Here is a 20,176-nt window from a genome sequence, read left to right as displayed (position 1 = left end):
TGCCATACGTAGGGCGCTGATGCCCAATCCTTCCATTAAGTGCTTAATATAGAAACACACCATGTCCAACTCTCAGATCTGGACCTAAAAAATGTCCTAAATGATAAAGTTCCAATCTTTATGAAATTGCATGGCTTACAAGGACTCAAGGGCAAACCCTAATCTCATTACAACTTCTAAATGCCAAAAACTTATGCATGGATGGTTGGAAATAGCCAAGATCTCATTTTTATGACTTAATATCATCAAATACATCTACTCAAATGGACCAAAGTAACGGGACAAAAAGGGCATAAACTTTTGCAGCCTAGCTAGATTTAACAAAGGAAGCATAAAGGTACAACTTTATACCTTCTGGAGATGAATGGAAGCCAAAAGTGTTGGATTAGTGTCTAAGCCTGTAACCATATTTGGTAAGTACTTGACCCGATTGTGCATGGTCCTTTTGGGTTGCCTTCACCAAAGCAACTTGACTGGAGAAATAATAGAGAAAGAGGTTATTATGATTTATTAATATGTTATAAGAATAATATATTAAAGGAGAAATCATATTTGTTTAATTAATATCGGTCAATAATTAATTAAGAATTAATTTTGTGATCAAGTGTAATTAATTAAACTAGAGGGGCTGAATTGTAATTATGTGATAGTTACAAAATATGGTAATGGTTATCCTAAATATGGGTTGAACGAATTCAAGGAGATAAGGATCCTTGAAATCGTCCAAAGGATAAAGGATAAGGGATTTCAAGTCTTATCTTATTGTTACTTGGTGGGCAAGCAACTAGATAAGGATAAGGACTGAAACCTTAATCTCTACACCTATATAAAGACCCCTAAGGCTCATGAATTCGTCCATGCCTTCACAAGGGGTCCTAGGGACGAAATTCTATACCTCTTCCCTCTCTCTATTACCTCTCCATTTGCTCTTGGTGTTTGTGAGCCATTAGAGGCACTACACTTGTGGTGCTTGCTTTCAAAGACAAGAAGATTCAAGATTTAAGTTGTTATTACAATATAACAACAAGAGGTATGTAATCTAACCTTTTTGGTTAATTTCGAAAATAGTAAGCATCATTAGGGTTTTATTATGTGTTCATAATGTTGTATAACTAATAGTGATAACATAGATCCAACTCTAGGGTTGCATGCACACATAGGATTGTTTGTACAAAACCCATCAGTGGTATCAGAGCCTTTGGTTAACTTGTTTTCAATTAGTATTATTCAATTGTATGAACTTGACATATTAGGGTTTATTGCCAATAAACCCTAGGAGGCTAGGATTTTCGAGATTAGGGTTTGCAAACCCTAATTTGCAAAAGTTTGAATAAGATTTTCAAACCCTTTCCTTAAACCTTTAAATTTCGAAATCTAGGGTTTGTCTTAATCCCTTGATTTTCGAAATTGGCCTCCTCCCCAAGATAAGATCCTAAATTTTAGGGATTTGGATTATCCTATATCTTGTAATTATCCTTTAATGGTTATATATGGTAATTAAAGATTTTGAATTATCCTATCCCATGAATTTCGAATTTTAGAGGGATTAAAAGGATTAGGATAAATTAATTGTTTAATTGGTAATTATCCTTCATGATTTAGATAATCCCTTATGATTTAATAATTTAAATGAATAGTTTAATTCAAGATAATTATTAAATCAAGAGTTTTAATATTTAAAATTTTAATTTAAATAGTATTAAATTTCGAAAATTTTAAAGTGAAATTAAAACCTAATTGTTTTGAAAAGTTTCAAATCTTGCCCTCAAGTTTTGGAATTTAAATTGTTTGATTAAAAGGTTTAATTTTGAAAAAGTCTAAATTCTAAAACCCTAATTTTGAAAAGTTCATATTACACCCTTATGGTTTTATTAAATTAGTTAAGTGTATAACTAAAAGAGAGTTAATAAATCCATAATGATATGGTTTATATTTAATTAAATTAAAAGTGTAATTTATAAAATTAAACCACCTAGTATTTTAAAAGTGTAAAATACACCCTTACACTATATATATAACATTGAAAGTCTAATATTATATATGTATAACTAAAAAGCTAGTCTTACCGTTAGTAGGCCTCATTCACAAAGCCGATCTATAAGGGGGGTATAAGGTTATGGCCTATAAAATGGCCGTTTAATGGGTGTCCACTCTCACCCACCGCTTCCTTGATTGGTGGAGGGTCGTTAGCCGAACGGGTAGGATAGGGCAAACCCTTTCCATTAAAAGTATAATGAAGTATAAAGTAACTAAATGTTTTTACAAAATTCCCAATCTTAGTTACTTTAGGCAAAAGTGAATTGATGCAATCCCATGAAATTACACTTTGTGTCCTTGCGAAGACGTTAGTGGAGCGCGTATGGTTAACCGGCACACTAAATGGTTCTAAGCAAAGGTAGCAAAGGATGACTCATTGTTTGTCATAGTTCGGTGGAGCGTGTGTGGTTAACCGGCACATCGAATAGGTGACTGTAACATTGGGGGCACCATGTAAGTTTGCATGGTTATTCACACCCTGTTTTGTGATCCTCGGCATCCCAGTCACAAATCGAGGGGCATATCGAGATTTAAACATGCCATTGAAAAGTTCAATGAATCTCAAAAGATCTAGGAATTTTCAATAGATTTAAAACTTAAATTTCTTTTTCGTTTTTCAAGGTGGAAATTAGTGAATCGTCATTCACTTACCTTCAAATGTTCTGCAATTTGGGTTACGGCATCCCTCTCCCAAATTGTAGAGTATTGTGTTGGGTCCTAGCCTTAATATCTCATTTGGGTGATTTATTAAGGATTCAATCAATCAACTAACTTGAATTTTTCTCCCGTTTTGTAGATGTCAAAGTATGACAACTATGGTCTTCCCAAATCCCGTGAAACAAGCTTTTCACATGAAAATGATATTCCATGATTCGATCGGGGAACAAGAGATCATGCTTCACTTCCTCCACCTCCTCCTATTATTCTCCCTAACCCACAAGTTCAAAAGATTGAAAAGTTCAAACTCACTCAAGTCCTTTTGGCAAGTAAACATGAAGAAGGAAAATCAGTGTGTGCACACGTCCTAGAGATGAAGTCACACATTGATAAGTTAAGAATGTTGGGATCGGTTGTCTGTGAGGAGCTGGCTGTTGACTGGGTCCTTCAGTCACTTCCTGAATCATGTAGTGAGTTCGTTAGAGAGTACTATATGATGCATCACAACGTGACCCTCATTGATCTCACCTATTTGCTTATAGCTGTTGAATCAGCAATGATTTGGCGTGCTGGTCAAGCAAATTTGTCTGGTGAGTCAAACTCCCAAACTGCAATGGGCACTGGCAACATCGGAAGTCTAGAAAGAACTAAGTCTATGATTGTCCGATGTGCTGTGCCAAAGGAGTCCATTTGATTTTATCGCCAAGAGAAGGGACATTGGAGACGAAGCTGCCCTAACTACCTGAGAAATCTAAGAGATGGGAGAGTCAAGATGCATGGCTCTACTTCAGGTAAAATCCATTAACTAACTCTTTTAAGTTCCTATTCTAGATTCTTAATACATGATGTAATAAGATTACATTTTGATGTTTTATAGGATCGAAGAAAAGAGAGGAAGCTTAAGGGAAGAAGTGAGCTGAATCTAATCGTGAAGAAATGGATTTCGATCGCATTGCTTGAAGATTAGAATTTTGAGCTACTACTTGGAGTTAGAATAGATTGCTATGAAATATGTATTAACATAGTTTTTCAATTAAATTGCATTGTAAGGACAAATTTTTCCGCAATAAAATAAATTTTGATTTTATATTATTTATTTATCCTTGCAATGGCGTGTATGAAAAAATTGATGTTTGTAAGTTTCTATTATTAGCAATAATGGATTTGATTCTTAATTGTATTATTTGTGGAAAGGTCAAGAATTTACCAAATAGGGAAAGTTTCTCATCGCCCAAGTTTCAATTGGATAGAAACTTGGAATCATACAACTTGATTGCATGATGAATGAGAAATTTCATATTTGGAAATTTAGACAAATTCTTTGACAAAGTGTCAAGTGTAGGACTAGGAGATCGAGTACACAAAGTTGTGTATTGATCAAATCCACCACAAGAGTAACAAAGATATTCGTCATGATTTACTAAGGTTTAAGTAAATATGATTATACTCATAAGATTAAGTGTAATTCTGAGTTGATTGAAAGAGCTTCAATCAATAGCAGAACGAATAAGAAGAATCAAGTAAGCAGAAAGATAAAAGTTTCTCTATTCTAAGAAGAAGGGAGAGTACCTTTTATTATGTTTTATGATAGGTCTTAATGATGAAGAACCATATCTCAATTAATCCTCTAAGTGAGTCTTAGTGCAATTGTATGTCTGAGAAGAGGAATCAAGAATTGAAGAAATGGTTAAATCAAGAAGTCAATCATACTTCGTTCCAAAAAAAAAAAAAAAAAAAAAACAAGTCTTAGAGTTAAGATTGTGACATTGAGTGACAAGTCTTAAGAAGGTTTATAACATTCATCAAATGTGGAAAGTTGTGATGTCTTAGATAAGACAAAGACCAACTAGGACCAATTTTGTGAAGTGTTTTGTCTTGATAAAAGCTACACTAACTCTTGAATATTTGTTTGTCGAGAAATGTTTATTGACAAGAGAATCTTATATGTCAAGGAGTCAGTGGGAGTCTTAATGGTCTTGAAAGGTTTCAAGAACAAATCAAGAATAAACCTTATCATTCATCACTAGCATACGACTTGAGGTTTACAACCTATCGTGTTGACACTAATTTTATTTCTGTGCCATTCCAATCGAGTTAATTATGCATGTGAGTTCTACGAGTTCTCAATGGATTGTATAGGCGCAAGACACCTTGTTCAATGGAAAGTACATTGAAACGAAGGGGTGAGCTGCTCAATAACTTGGAAGTAATGGTGGGACCCTTGATGGCAAGAAATTAAGAAGAACAAGTTCTATCCATAAGAGTTTGGATTTGTCACTAACATTATCTTGTGATTATGGTTATGACAAATTCACATGGATAAGAACGAATACACCACAAAATCTAAGTGTCATAAGGTTTCTTTCATTCATAAGAATGATTGTAAGGAAACGCTTTCACTAAGAGAGATTTTGAAGATAGCATTATGTAATTTCGGTTTCTCAAATTCAACTATGATTACGACATTCCTCTTCATAGTTCGAATTGTGGGAAATGGCAAATGGGTCTGAACATTTTAGACTTGTTGATATGAGTCCTAGAATCGTTTAGACATATACATATGAGTTGTCCAAGGAAAAGTGTATGAGTTTGAGAAGCTTAGATAAAGTCTTATCAAAGCATCTAGTATTAGAAATATGAACTTAAGAAATTGTTTTCTAGAAGTTCAGCTAATTTCTGAATACATGTCGAAGCTAGTGGGAGCATAAGTGTTATGCTGGTAAAGAAATAATCATCATGTAAGTGGGAGCATGATTATTATGGTAAGTATTGCCAGTTAGCAATATTAATTATAGAAAACAAGAGTTATACTTTGCAAAGTTGTAAGGGTTGAAAAGTTGTTTTGCTATAATTAAGGGAGAGAATATTGTGCTTCATTTCAAATCTAAAGCTTAGATTGAGAAATTTTAATAAATTTAGTCAAAGGATACATAGTGTCTTCTTAAACTTCGATTATGATTACGGTATCCCTCTTCATAGTTCGAATTGTAAGAACGTGACACATAAAATATTATGGCAGAAGATTGATAGAGTATCGTATCTTTATGTAAGACATTATGCATCGTGTCCCATACGCTTCGGGTAAAGGATCGATTGCAATTGCTATAATATTTGACCATTCTAAAATTTTCCAAATGTCTAGCGCATTAAGAAGGGAAAAGGACAAGAATTGGTATTGACTAAGATAATTAAACAACTATCAAAGGACGACCCAAAAGTTCGCTGAGGATTGGTCGCTTGTGAGTAGTTGGAAGTATGGTATTGAATGGACCATATCGACATTATTATGAATAGATAAGATTCTATTAAGAATGAGTTGTCACATGGTAAATATGGAAATGTTTCCATAATTGGGAGTTGGAAATTAAGAATTTACATGATTAGAAAATTTTATGCAAAAGGATGTTCAAAGGAATGTACTTTGAGTGAGAGACATCACATCTATAGAATTGTTCTGTAACAATTTTGATAGAGTACCTTATGATTTCGTTGGCCGAGTCTTTGTGATTTTTGTGCCGTGACTTCACAAGAGGATCATTGCATAAAATATTAAAATTTGACATATTCTAAAAGGTGGCAAGAATTTGGTATTCTTACACTAATTATAAGGATTGGGGATTGTGAAATGAGTTGCATTTGAAAAGTTTCAATTAATCTATTTCACAAAGTATGGACCATAGGAAACCAAAGTGTGCATGTTTTGAGCATGGGACAATTGTGGTTATGATTCGAGTTATAAAGTTGATTATCTGAAACATTAAACAATGGATAATGAGTAATCGATATGGTGATAAATAAAAGGTGTTTTATTTATACTCAAAGGTTTGAGACCATATAGGATTAGTATTATTCTTGTGTTTCTCTTTGCATGTTTTGACTTCCAGAATAATTGAGTTTATTAAGAATAATCGAATTATTCAAACGGTCCGCAGTCGTTCATATGTTGGAAGTAGGTATGAATGAAGACTGTCATGAATTGGTTTGTAGATTGTCTAAAGTGTATTAGACATAGCAAAGGTTTGCTGCAACGTTCATGAGTGCTTATGAATATGATTTTGAGCATTGGATTAAACCCACGCTCACTTGGATCGCTTCATGGATTTTATCACGAGCGATTGGTGAGACGATAATATCTTGTATTCTTGAAACCGAGATGTGTGAGTTGTATCTTGCGAATCGGTTACACATTGATAATATGTAAACGCACCAGTAACTTGGTGTTATAAAACTTATTGTTGTGTGTGATTTGGTGAGTGAGTGCAAGCAAACATTGAGTCGAAGTTTATCCGTTCCTTTTATCCAAAGTGGGATAAAAGCGATATTTGTGGGCCCCTCGATGATTTAGTGATGACAAACGTAAATGCTCGGCCGGGCTAGGGCTAATTTGATTTGTTCAATTAGTCAGTCGTCGTAAATCAGAAATCGGGAAACAACACATAGACTGAGAGAATGATTTCAATCCATGTCTCACGTCTATACGATATCTAGAATGGAGGAATATATGATCCCTTATCTAAAGGACAGGTTACTGATAAGATCAGAGTTTGACAGCGTCTTTGAGAGCTACGATTGCTAATCGAGTTGTACTTACATTTGTGGTTACTAGACTTATCCAAGTGGGAGACTGTTGGATTAGTGTCTAAGCCTGTAACCATATTTGGTAAGTACTTGACCCGATTGTGCATGGTCCTTTTGGGTTGCCTTCACCAAAGCAACTTGACTGGAGAAATAATAGAGAAAGAGGTTATTATGATTTATTAATATGTTATAAGAATAATATATTAAAGGAGAAATCATATTTGTTTAATTAATATCGGTCAATAATTAATTAAGAATTAATTTTGTGATCAAGTGTAATTAATTAAACTAGAGGGGCTGAATTGTAATTATGTGATAGTTATAAAATATGGTAATGGTTATCCTAAATATGGGTTGAACGAATTCAAGGAGATAAGGATCCTTGAAATCGTCCAAAGGATAAAGGATAAGGGATTTCAAGTCTTATCTTATTGTTACTTGGTGGGCAAGCAACTAGATAAGGATAAGGACTGAAACCTTAATCTCTACACCTATATAAAGACCCCTAAGGCTCATGAATTCGTCCATGCCTTCACAAGGGGTCCTAGGGACGAAATTCTATACCTCTTCCCTCTCTCTATTACCTCTCCATTTGCTCTTGGTGTTTGTGAGCCATTAGAGGCACTACACTTGTGGTGCTTGCTTTCAAAGACAAGAAGATTCAAGATTTAAGTTGTTATTACAATATAACAACAAGAGGTATGTAATCTAACCTTTTTGGTTAATTTCGAAAATAGTAAGCATCATTAGGGTTTTATTATGTGTTCATAATGTTGTATAACTAATAGTGATAACATAGATCCAACTCTAGGGTTGCATGCACACATAGGATTGTTTGTACAAAACCCATCAAAAAGGTCCTAGATCCATAGCTTATTCAAGCATCTAAGCAACCCCACCACCTGCTTCTTTCTTCAAAAGCACACAAACACACTCTTAAGCTCACAATTACACCTAAAGGAAACGAGGGTTTCAAAGGGAACGTTTGGGGAAATGGAGGCTGAGAATAGAAGGGCCTCAAGAGAGTTAGATCCCTTCGATAGGGTTCAAAACCCCAAAATTAGGATTTTGTTTCTGGGCTGCTACGTGCTTCATAGCTTAATCTACACAGGGCGTAGATCATTAAGTCCCCGCATCAAGTTTCCCTCCTACGCGTTGCGTAGTAGTTTGCATTACGCCCTACGTAATGACTAAAACTTTATGCTTAACTTTTAAAATAAGGAGAAAAATTTACCTGAAGGATCGGGTGTTACAATAAATAACCACGGGAAACCCTTCTCCTTGTAATACATGATTTGGATGAATGATGGAGATGTGGGTGCATCTTATTTTCCAAAAAATTACCATTTGGTCCCCTAAGTTTACCTATTTTGCCCATTTCCACCATAAACTCATATTTTGTGATTTTTAACTTAAATTTTGACATAATAAGCCTTCCACCATCCATTATGTAACTTTTGTAGTCCATCTCATTAATTTAGTCAGCCCTTTGGTCAACTTACTTTCCCAATTTGACATTTTTGGCCCTTTAAGTTTTAAAATGTTGTTATTTCAACTTTTAACTTTCTAAACTTCATATCACCCAATGATATGATTATTCCATAATGACTTCTATATATAAATCACCCTTTATTTTTTAATTTAGTAATCTAGTCTTAAATTTAGGATGTTACAGTTTTCAACTTCCTTTTGGATCTCTTTGAACCCTTCAAACGTGTTTGACTTATGCTTCATTAAGTAGATATAGTCATATCTACTAAAATCATTAGTCAGCATCTAGTGGTGGATTTAAATGTCCAACATACATTAGTGTACATTAGTTACAATAGATCCTTGCCTCGTTCACGATTCCCGTGAAAGGTGATTTTGTCATCTTTCAAAGTAAGCAAGACTCACATACATCATTTGAATCAAATTAAAATGATTCCAAGATTCCATCCTTTTGGAGATTGGAGATGCATTTCTTGTTTATATGCCCAAGTCAAAAAATTCCATAAACATGATTTGTCCAACACATTACAACATTGTACTTATGATTTTTGTTACTTAGGCATTGTACTTTGACAATTACCCAATTATATAATTAATATTAAAAAAATATTATTACATCAATGAATATGGTTTGTATTTGGATGACATTGCTATAATTTGGTAGGTTTTTCCAAAGTACAATGATGTAATAGGAAGAGATTTGAGGTAGGATACCATAATTAGCAAATTAGTTAAAGTACATTGCTATTTTAAGCATTTAAACCTAAATAATTAACTAACCACTTGCTTGTACAGTTCTTCAAGCTTTCTTGATTTGTTTATATCAGGTCATGCACTTGGGTTTCTTTCTGTATGTTATTCGTAAGTTTTCCCAAACCTGCCAAAAGATCACAATATGTCAAAATTTGCCCACATTTAGGGGTTTCGAGTTTTAAAATGTTCTTTAAGACCTTTGTTCTTTCATATATTTACCCCGACATCACCCCCATCATCCTCATCACTAACCCACCTCTACCGTACCTACCCTACCCCACATCTATCACCCCTACCCCACCCTACCATGCATCCACCCCACCACCCTAACCTACCCTATCCATCCACCCTACACCCATCCCACTGTAACCCTACCCAAACCCACCTCACCCTACTACACCCCATGTACCCACCACCCCACCCTAGTCTAACATCCACCAACCCTACCCCTACTCTAACCAGGCCCACCTCACCACTCATAGCCCTACTGATATAAAGTTATAAGATAAAATTGAATTTTTTTAGAAAGCAAGCATCGTGTCTCTTAATTCTGAGATAAAATTGTTGATATGGTGCATTAGATTGAATTTAAAGAATGTATCGTCCAAACAATTTTTTTCTTATTAGATTCCTCAACTCCCTGTTTCTGGCATTATCATGTTCATTCCTCCACTATCGTCTTATCTTTTGGCAAACATGAAGTGCTTCATTTTCATGGGTGGTGATGGCTTCCAAGAAAGTCGGTATATGGTGATTTGTAGTGGGTGTTCAAATGATTCAGGCACTTGATAGTTGAATGCCCCACAGTTAATCACCATCTTTTGCATCCCTTATATCATGTAAATGGAATCAAAATCTCATGCTTCCCTTATACCTTTTGCTAAGTGATAATGAATCAAACAAATTATGAGGAACATTAGGGGTTCTTAGGCGAGGAAACCTAATTCATGGGAAAATGATTATTCACAGAAGCACTTTAAGACTAGGAGGTCCATGAAGTATGGTGGCTTGTGTCTCTAGTTTTATCAACTTAAGAATAATTAGGAATTGTATCAATAATAGTGAATAGTAGGTTTTAGATGGAAACCCTCATGGCACTTCGATGAAGTTTTCATTGCATTTTTTTCAAAAAAAAAATTATTTTTATATAAACCACTATGTTTTCATAAGTAAATATAAAATTACATAGTTTTGGTAAGTAGTTTTTGAGAAATCTACTATAAAGCCCCTATATTCTGACCTCATGTTCAGTTAAGTTCCAATTTTTTTTTTCTGATTAAGTCCCGAATACCGGCAATATATTTATTTTCATCATTATTCCCGGTTATTAGGTCATCCCACTTTCAAATTCTACACTTTTGGCCCAAATTTCAAATTTTGTTACAAATTCATCATAAATTTAGTTTTTTTACATATTTTTTTTCCAAAATTTTGTTTCAATTATGTTAATTTTTCTTTATAAAATCATATTTATACAAAAAACATATTTTCACATAAAAAGCCTTTTTTTCTATATAAAAACCTTTTTTTTACAAAACATTTTTGTTAAAAAAAGGTTTTTATATGTGGAAAACATGTTTTTCTTGTATAAATTTGTTCAAAAAGGTTTTTCACATATAATGTTTTTTATGTGGAAAAATGTTTTTATACAAAAAAAACATATTTTCACATAAAAAACTTTTTTAAAAAAATATTTTTGTTTGTGCACCTATATAATTCGAAAACGAATAACATGTCAAAAATTATTTTCATATAGGATGAAAAAATTAATTACACATATTTTCACATAGGATGAAAAAACTATTTTTTGTGCACATATGTAATTCGAAAATGAATAACATGTCAAAAAATATTTTTGTAAAAATTTTGGTTTTTTATATGTGAAAATTTGTTTTTCATTTTAGCAAATATCTTTGTTTTTTTATTCGAAAATATGTTTTTTAGTTTTTATGCAAAATCTAGTAGATATAACCAACTTCAACGTTATTCTTATTGTTCATGCATGGTTTTCAATTTTTTTTTAAATTTTAATATAAACCAATAAATTGTAAGACCCATTTTCACTTATAAAAGTTAATAAATATAAACATTTGTTTATAAAAATTAAAGTGAAAATATAGTGTTATTTTTGCTAAAATGATCAACATGAAAGTTGTAGTAGTCGTCAAGACGAACAGATGGATATAAAGAACGTCGAAAATGAAGTTCGTATGAAGAAGTTATGATTTTTATAAGTTTTGGCGAAAATAACAACACATATAATGATGTTAATAAAATAGCATGTGACCATTGTTTCTTGCTTATGTTTTTTTTAATATTTTAACATACTTTTCACATATAAAAACCTTTTTTTAACAAAAATGTTTTTTAGAAAAAAAAATTGTTTAGAAAAAAGAAGGTTTTTTACATGAAAATAATTTTTTTATAAAAAAATTATTTTATAAAGCAAAAAAGACATATTCGAAACTAAATTTTGAAAAATAAATGTAAAATACTAGATTTAGGATGAATTTGTAATAATATTTTAAAGTTTGGGCCAAAAGTATAAATTTTAGACCAAATTTGTAATAAATTTTAAAAACTGGACCAAAAGTGTAAATTATAAAAGTGGATGATTTGTTGACCGGATAAAAATGGTCAAAGTGAATACAATTGCTGGTAGTTGGGACTTAATCAGAAAAAAAGTATATATGTACTTAATTGAATATGAGATCAAAATGTAGGGACTTGATAGTAGATTTCCCGTAGTTTTTCGAGAAATCTACAGAAAAGTCCCAAATTTTTGGGAAATGTTTCTATAAAGTCCTAAATTTTTTTTTTTAACAGAAAAGTCCCGATTATTTAACATTTTGCCTAAATTAACGAAAAGTCATTTTTTATATTTGAACAACAAATGACAGATTATATGATTTTCTCAAAATAATAGGACTTTTCTCTTCAAAAAAAACTTTTAGGACTTTATTGAAACTTTTCCCAAAAGTTCGGAACTTTTCTATAGATTTCCCTATTTTTTCTAAGTACTAACCTCTTGTAGAAAACTCTTTAATTATGATATCTAATCCCGTGGAAAAGTGATTGTGAAATCTGTTATGGAGAATAGGTCATGAGTTGTTCGAAGTATGCCTAATTTTTAGGAGTTTGAATAAACCAGTCTTTGCATATGGCTTAACCATATACATGCTCCTTAGAATTATCCTCTATTGGTTTGATTGTTTCATCTACTTTTACTTTTTTTTTGCTCTACTCAAAGAGCCAAATTTCTTCAAAAAAGTGTCAATTTCTTATCCATTTCCGTGAGTATTGTTCCAGTTTAACAAAATCTAACAATAGAAAATAGGAGAACATATGATGTGTGTTATTTAATGGGATAAAAACAATTTTTAATTTACTATTATGCTAAGAATCATCGGTTTAAGATGTAACATTTTAAGATACATATTTTTAAAATCAATTATTTAATTGCTAAAGGGGAAATTATAATAAACAAAAGTAGCAACTTAAAGTGTTACAAAACAAAATGTTGGTTTAAAAATTAAAAGTATAATTTACAAACATGAAATGAGCTTACAGTTTCGTTGCTAAACTAGGATATTTCCAATGACAGAGGATGATAAGGCCATACATGTCTTTTGCGTAGATGACATATCGATGGAGAGCTATTCAATGTATCACCTTGTTGCATCATTTTTCGGTGGGAAAAAATGCACCTTTTTGTCTTATTGACACCCGTCCAACGCAAGACATCGTATTTTGTGTAGTCTTATGTGGTGACCCAATTAAAGTAAGTTACAGGTCAATGTAATTTCACTTGTTTACCTCTTACAAACACATAAAATAAAACCAAAAACTCCTACAATCAAACTTGTATTATTTCATTAATTAATGCATATCGGTTTATCAAAATTCATGTGGTATGTCCACACATTTCAAGTGCACAATGTTCTAGTATTGTAATAAGATAAAGATTGTCTTACTTTCTAGAATATTTTTTTCTAGATTCCTATGGATTTTTCTCAATACAACCTTATGCAACAATAAACAATTATGATAGAAGCAAATATGATAGCCCCGACTATGCATTTTGCCAACACATTACTCTCCTCATTCTTGTAAAAATAAGGAGAAGTTGCCTGTAGAATGAATCATAATTGAGAGAGATTCTTGTGTGATATTGAATAGTGCAGGAAGAATGTATCCTCTTCCTACAATTGATCAATTTTAATAATTCAGCATAAACAATAAAAATTGTATTGACATGAAAAAAAATACTAAATAAAACAGAATGTATTATACCTAGAAAAATATCTACATTGATATGTAACCAATAAAAACAATATCTATATTCTCTATATACATAACCATAATGTACTTACAAATCCTTGCATAAAACTTATGATGCTCATATCATAGCAAGATGCAAGTATTTTGCTTGTATAGGTAAAAAATAAAGTACTCTTCAATATTATCTAGTAATTATAATTACTTTTATATAATGGGTGAAAAACAAAGTACATTGTACATATTGTCACCAAAGGTAAAGTACATTCTTTTCACCATACTTTAAATTGGATTAGTAAGAAAATGTTCTAACATGAAGAAACTAAAGTGCAACGCCATAATAAACAAAAAATGAAAGTGTTTCCATTTCTTGAATTTAGAATATGGCTATGGCTCTATACCTTGGCATAGATGTCAACCATTAAGGAGAACCCAAAGTTATCCACCAATGATATGTCCGAAGGAAGCTCTAAAATCCCTTTCGACTGCTTTCTCAGTAGCTCCCTAGTTTAAAAAAAATCATGTGATATTAACTAAAAGTCTTCCACAGAGTCATTTAGGTGAAATGCAAGAAATAAAACATGCATTTGTGTTTATTATAACATTATAATTTCATTTCTTTCTATTGCAACATTATATTTTGAAAAATCTCTCAAATTATAGGAAAGTCATTTAAATACAAAACAATTTTTTCGCTTACAACGACAAGACATTTTCAAAGTATAATCGCTTAATAAGAAAAATTGAAAGGTACAATCCTATAATTGAGTAGATTTTGTCAAGTACAAAAGAGAATAAAGGAGGATGCTATAGTTCACAAATAAATGAAGTAATTTGCTATTTCTTTCAACTAGCCCATAGAAAACTATAATTGGTATTGTTTAAAAAAATACAAGCCTTACTTGAAGTATGAGTTATCAAATCTTAGTGGCTTTCTAGTCCAACGGACATCATAGTCTGGCCTAGTTGCATGGGTTCTTAGCTGATGACAAAAAATGGTAAATACAAGTGACAAAAATGTAAATTCTTTCATATAATGAATTGAACATCATGTTAGGTTCCTTTGAGAAAAACAAAAACTTTGGTAGGCATAAATCAAATGATTAAATGCAAAAGATAACATGTACTTTGAAAAAAAAATTATTATAGCATTGTATTTTTATTTTATTTTTTTCTTATTACACCATTGTTTTTATTTTTTGGAGCATTAAGTTTTAAAAACGAGAAGTATTTTTCATAGCATAATTCCCTAATATGAATATGTTTAAAATTACAATGCTGTAATAAGATAGAAAATAGAAGTGCAATGTTATGATAAAAAAAACTTGGAAGTTATCTATTTTATGCAACCCAGAAACAAACAACTACGATGCAAATTACCAAAGTATGAGCTCCTGCAAGAACCACAATGTCTCGTTGCGTTAAGCCCATGCGCTTAAACTTTTCCTTAAGATCTAATGTTCCTGCAATAAGTTTAAGAATTTCAACAGCAGAATAAAATTAATGGTTTACAGTTGTGTGATCAATAGTATGAATGTGAAATTAACTCGGTAACCCATTTATGTAGCATCACACTTTCACTTCTTTCTATTAGCATTGCAATCCAACTATTTTTTAATAAGTCATTATACTTTGAAAACACTACACAATTATAACCTTGTACGTTAAAAAAATATTATTAAGATAATGTATATTTAAAAATCTACCCAATCATAACAATGGAAATTGTTTTGTATTTTGTTGATATTTCCATATTTGGATAGATTTATGAAAGTACAATTATATTATAGAAAATTATGAAAGTGAAATGCTATAATAAACAAATCAATGGAAGTATGATGCTATTTCTCGTATATAACCCTTCTTTTGGTCATGAAAATATAACTTTCTTTGCTAATCTAAAATTTACATTCTTCCAAAACAAGAGTTTGCAAGATTCCAAAATTCATTATATTTATCTCTCTATCAATTTGATAGTATGACACATAGTCGTAAATACATCTTTCGGAACCAATGACAAACAACCAAAATCGTTACATGAAATGTAGAATGAGTGTACATAAATAAAGGATTCAAACCATCTCCATCATCTGGGAGTCTGCCTTCCATGGTGCATTCGTCTGAATCCTAAATGAAACACAAAAGATATAAAATAGAAGTAAACTTGTGCCATAAAATAATTTCCCATGTCATTTTTATTTTACAATATATATATATATATATATATATATATATATGTATGTGTGTGTGTGTGTTAAATTTGGTGTCCAAGGTCATTAACTAATTGGTAATATTTCTAATATTAGTAGGGTCCTTTTGGGTTGTCCTCATGACCCAATTAAGCAATAAGGAATTAAGAGAAAACAAGTTGTTAATTTATTATGAAATAATAAATTAAATGGAATGTATTTTCGAATTACTTCAATAATTTTTAATTAATTAAATAGGTTGAATATTAATTAATTTATTAGTAATTAATTGGAATATTCCAGAACCTTTCGAAATATATATGGGGTCGAATTTATCTTGATGGATAAAAGAAATGGACTAATTCAAATAAGGATAATGATTATCCTTGGAGATTTAAATTAAATTGGAGACTATAAATAGGATGTTAGGGGTTAGACCCTGACGCTTCTTTGTGTCTCTAAAATTTTGTCGAGTCCTCTTTCCTTCTCTCTCTCTCTCTCCATATGGACAAAAATTATAACCCTTCTAGGTTTATTGAAATTTTTGTTCCAAACCTCCTCTATCCTAAAGTTCTTTTTGCTAGTTGGTGTTTAATGTGTGATTCCACTAAAGGGATTCCTGGTTTGGGTTCTTTCGTCCTTGCAATTGTTGCCATCACGAGATGTCAATCGAGAAATCAAGAGATCAAAAGGTTAGTAATTCCATCTTTTGCTTAATCTTAAAGTAGGTTGTTATAATTAGTAAAATCTAGATCATTAGAGTGCATGTACACATAGGATTTTTTTATTATGTTGCGTAGATCTAGTGTAGAAAACCTTAATTCCCAACAGTGGTATCAGAGACAATATATTTTAATTATGCACTGTTAAACAAGAAAAACAAAAAAAATGAATATGTTCGTCAAACACGACGTGCCTCGACGGGTTTCCTGCTGGATTTTCGACTTAGATAAACACATTAATTTTAAATGTCACTTAAATAAGATTTTATCTAGAAATTTAAGTTAATTCAAATATTTAAATATTATTTAAATAGAGAGTTGAATATTTAACATATATCTAAATTGACAAATCCATTAATTTTAATATCATTTAAATAATATTTACTTTGTATTTTAATATTATTTCAGTTAGATTTAAATTTAAATATTTAAAATTAAAAGTTTAAATAATATTTAATAGAGAATTGAATTTGAATATTTACTAAGACATAAATTTTAAATATTTATTTTTTTATATTGAATGATTACAATATGTATGACTTATTTACGACATGTGCATTCACATGTTTAATTAAAACATTATCAGTTGAACCATGATTAACTTTACCCACTCTACTATTATAAGAGAGGTCTAAGGGGGCCTGTTAGATTCCTAATGAGGTCAGTGTAACATTTCGTCAATAAGGTACTTCTAATTTTATCCCTTGTGAATTTATTATTTGATAATTTGGACCTTAGGGGATTGAATGTGTTCAATTAACCCATTGTGGCATTTCTGTCATTTAGAGGATGTGGGAGTAAGCCATGCGCACGTGAGTACGCTGGGCGTACGTGACCAGACCCCAAACCCTAGTTTTAAGGGTTTTGTACCTATTTAAGCAACATTAAGCCTCAATTCTCTTATCATTTCCAGCCTCCATCAGCATACTCGTGTTCTATTTCAAACTCTAACCTCATTTGAGATCTTAGAAGATTTAGTGTGAGTTTTTGTGTGTTCCAAATGGAGAGGAAGGTAGTGCTGAAGCTTGGAAGCTAGAAGCAAGCTTGGATCTAGGAGTTTTGCATCCTTCTCCAACGTTTGAAGGTATAAAGTTCAAACTTTGATGGCTAGTTCACTAGATCTTTCTTGTGTGTTGATTTTATGTCCATTTTAGGCCCAAATTGTTGAATCTTGAACATGTCATGTTCTTGACTCATTAAGTTCTATTTTCAGACTCTAGTAGTGGAGTTAAGTCATAAAAATGGAGCTTTGATGGCTAGTTTTGTTCCATGCATGATAATGAGAGTCTTAAGGCTTTAAGGTGTTAGGTCTTTAGGGATTAAGCACTTTGTGTGCATACAAGGTCATAAAGTTCCCAACTTTATGACTCTTTATGACATTTGGACATTGGATCTGCATTTGGGTAGATTAAGTTAGCGCATTAAGCTCTTAATGAGGGGAGTAAGTTGTCTGGGGTTACGCGCCGCGTACCTGGGAGTATGCCCAGCGTACACGGTCAAAGGTCCCGATCAGGTTAAGGAGGAGTAGCCCAGTGTACCTCCAGAGTACGCCCCACGTACCTCCAGAGTACGCCCCACATACTCTTTCTAGGTCGACTCAACTAGGTTAACTCGGCTGGGTTGACTAAGTTGACTTAGTGGGTTTGACCAGTTGACTTTGACCAAGTTTGACCTTGAGGGTATTTTGGGATTTTAATGGAATTGGTCATTTGGTGGGAATAGGTACCAGTTAGAGAGCTGAGATTCGGAGTCCGACCTTATCACAGTTTTCCTCACTGTACTTTTGGGTCGAAGGCACCAAGGTTGGCCCATTGGATTGTTATCTTGGTTTATTGCATGATAGTATGATGTAGTGATCTGTTAGATCTATATCCTGGTATATAGGTTGATGTTATGCTTAGTGATCTGTTAGATTTTTATGACTGTCTGTATATGCTAGTTAGGGTTTGATATGGTATATGTTGATATGTGATGCTATGTCGGGTTGAGGCGGTCTTGCTATGTGCTGAAGGCCGAGAGACCTAGGGCGTCTCGAATAGACTGTAGGCCCGAGAGGCATACCAGTCAGGCCAAAAGCCCAGAGAACGTTCCGGATAGGCTGAAGGCCCGGTGAAGCGTACCGATCATGTTGAAGGTTCTATGAGTGTACCAGATAGACTGTAGGCCAGTAGGGCATTCCAGTCAGACTGAAGGCTCTGTATGCATGCTATTTGCTGTTGTTATTATGATTATGTGTTATGTTGATACTTTGTAGGAACTCACTAAACGTTGGCTTACAGTTTTGGGTTATGTTTCATGTTCTTCAGATGATCGTGGGATAGCGAAGGCGTGACCATACACATCCTCGTGTTTTGGACTTATGATTTTGGGAAGCTCTGATATTGAACATGTTTTGAAAACTATGCTATAAACAATTTATGATTTTTGGTTGGTTTTAAAAGTTTTAATTTTTCATGATTTTTATGGATGTTATAAGTTGGTATCAGAGCCTTGGTTTGAGTGAATTGGAGGAACACTCGTGTGAATCCAGTCTCAAACTAAGGAAAAAGGATTTTAAAACGATTTTTAAATGGTTTTCAAAATAATCAAAGAGGATGCTATGTGTACGATCAGTCGGAGCCAATAAGTAGACCCCAAATTACCACATAGTTATTTGAGAATATGTTATGGTATGTTAGAACAACATGCTAGTAATAGGATAGGATCTTTAGGAACTATATGATAGAATTTCCTGATATATGTTGCCTTATCTCTTATAAAATACTTGATTGATTGTTGTATGACTCTTTCGCGTGTGAACTGACTATCGAGTGAATACGCTAAGTCAGATGCCACACAGGTTAAATGATTTTAGGGTAAAGGATTTGGTCCTGCTGCGCAGCTCTTGTCTGAGTCCAAGCATTGTAGGATTAAATCTTTTAGCCTAAGACTATTTAAGTTGTGTGGCATGTGATTGTATTCATGCGATAGTTATCTGACACCAATGGAGGGTTGTGTGGCAGTTGGTGGTAGGATAACTTATGTGGGGTCAGCCAACCAGTTGCGATATGTTTAGCTTTCCTCTAGGATGTGAGCATATAGTGCATAAGTATGATAGAGTACATTGTATTGTTAGGGTTGTTGTGATGATCCTCTAGGACAAATATGAGTAGGTTTGGAAGGTATTATGGGCCCATACTACTGAAAGCACACGACCTCTACGCGCAACAGGGAAATCACAACCCCTAGGGATTTGTTGGGAGATGGTTCCCTGATATGATATGCATGTTATCTGATATCTACCTAGTTTATTTTCAGTATGGTGATAACGAGACGATTTGAGGTTGGATCCGGATCGGGATCGGGAGCTAGCAGTCAGGGTGGGCCAGCTGTATCCGAGGACAGGATCAGGGAGATCCTGCAGGAGGAGGTTGTTGCCCACTTCCAAGTTCAGTTGCCAGAGAAGTTTAGGTCTATCAAGACCACCATGGT

The sequence above is a fragment of the Lactuca virosa genome, chromosome 8 (assembly GCF_052849685.1).
Source record: "Lactuca virosa cultivar CGN04683 chromosome 8, Lactuca_virosa_CGN04683_v6, whole genome shotgun sequence".
In the NCBI taxonomy this organism is placed as follows: Eukaryota; Viridiplantae; Streptophyta; class Magnoliopsida; order Asterales; family Asteraceae; genus Lactuca; species Lactuca virosa.
This window is presented reverse-complemented; position numbering follows the sequence as displayed.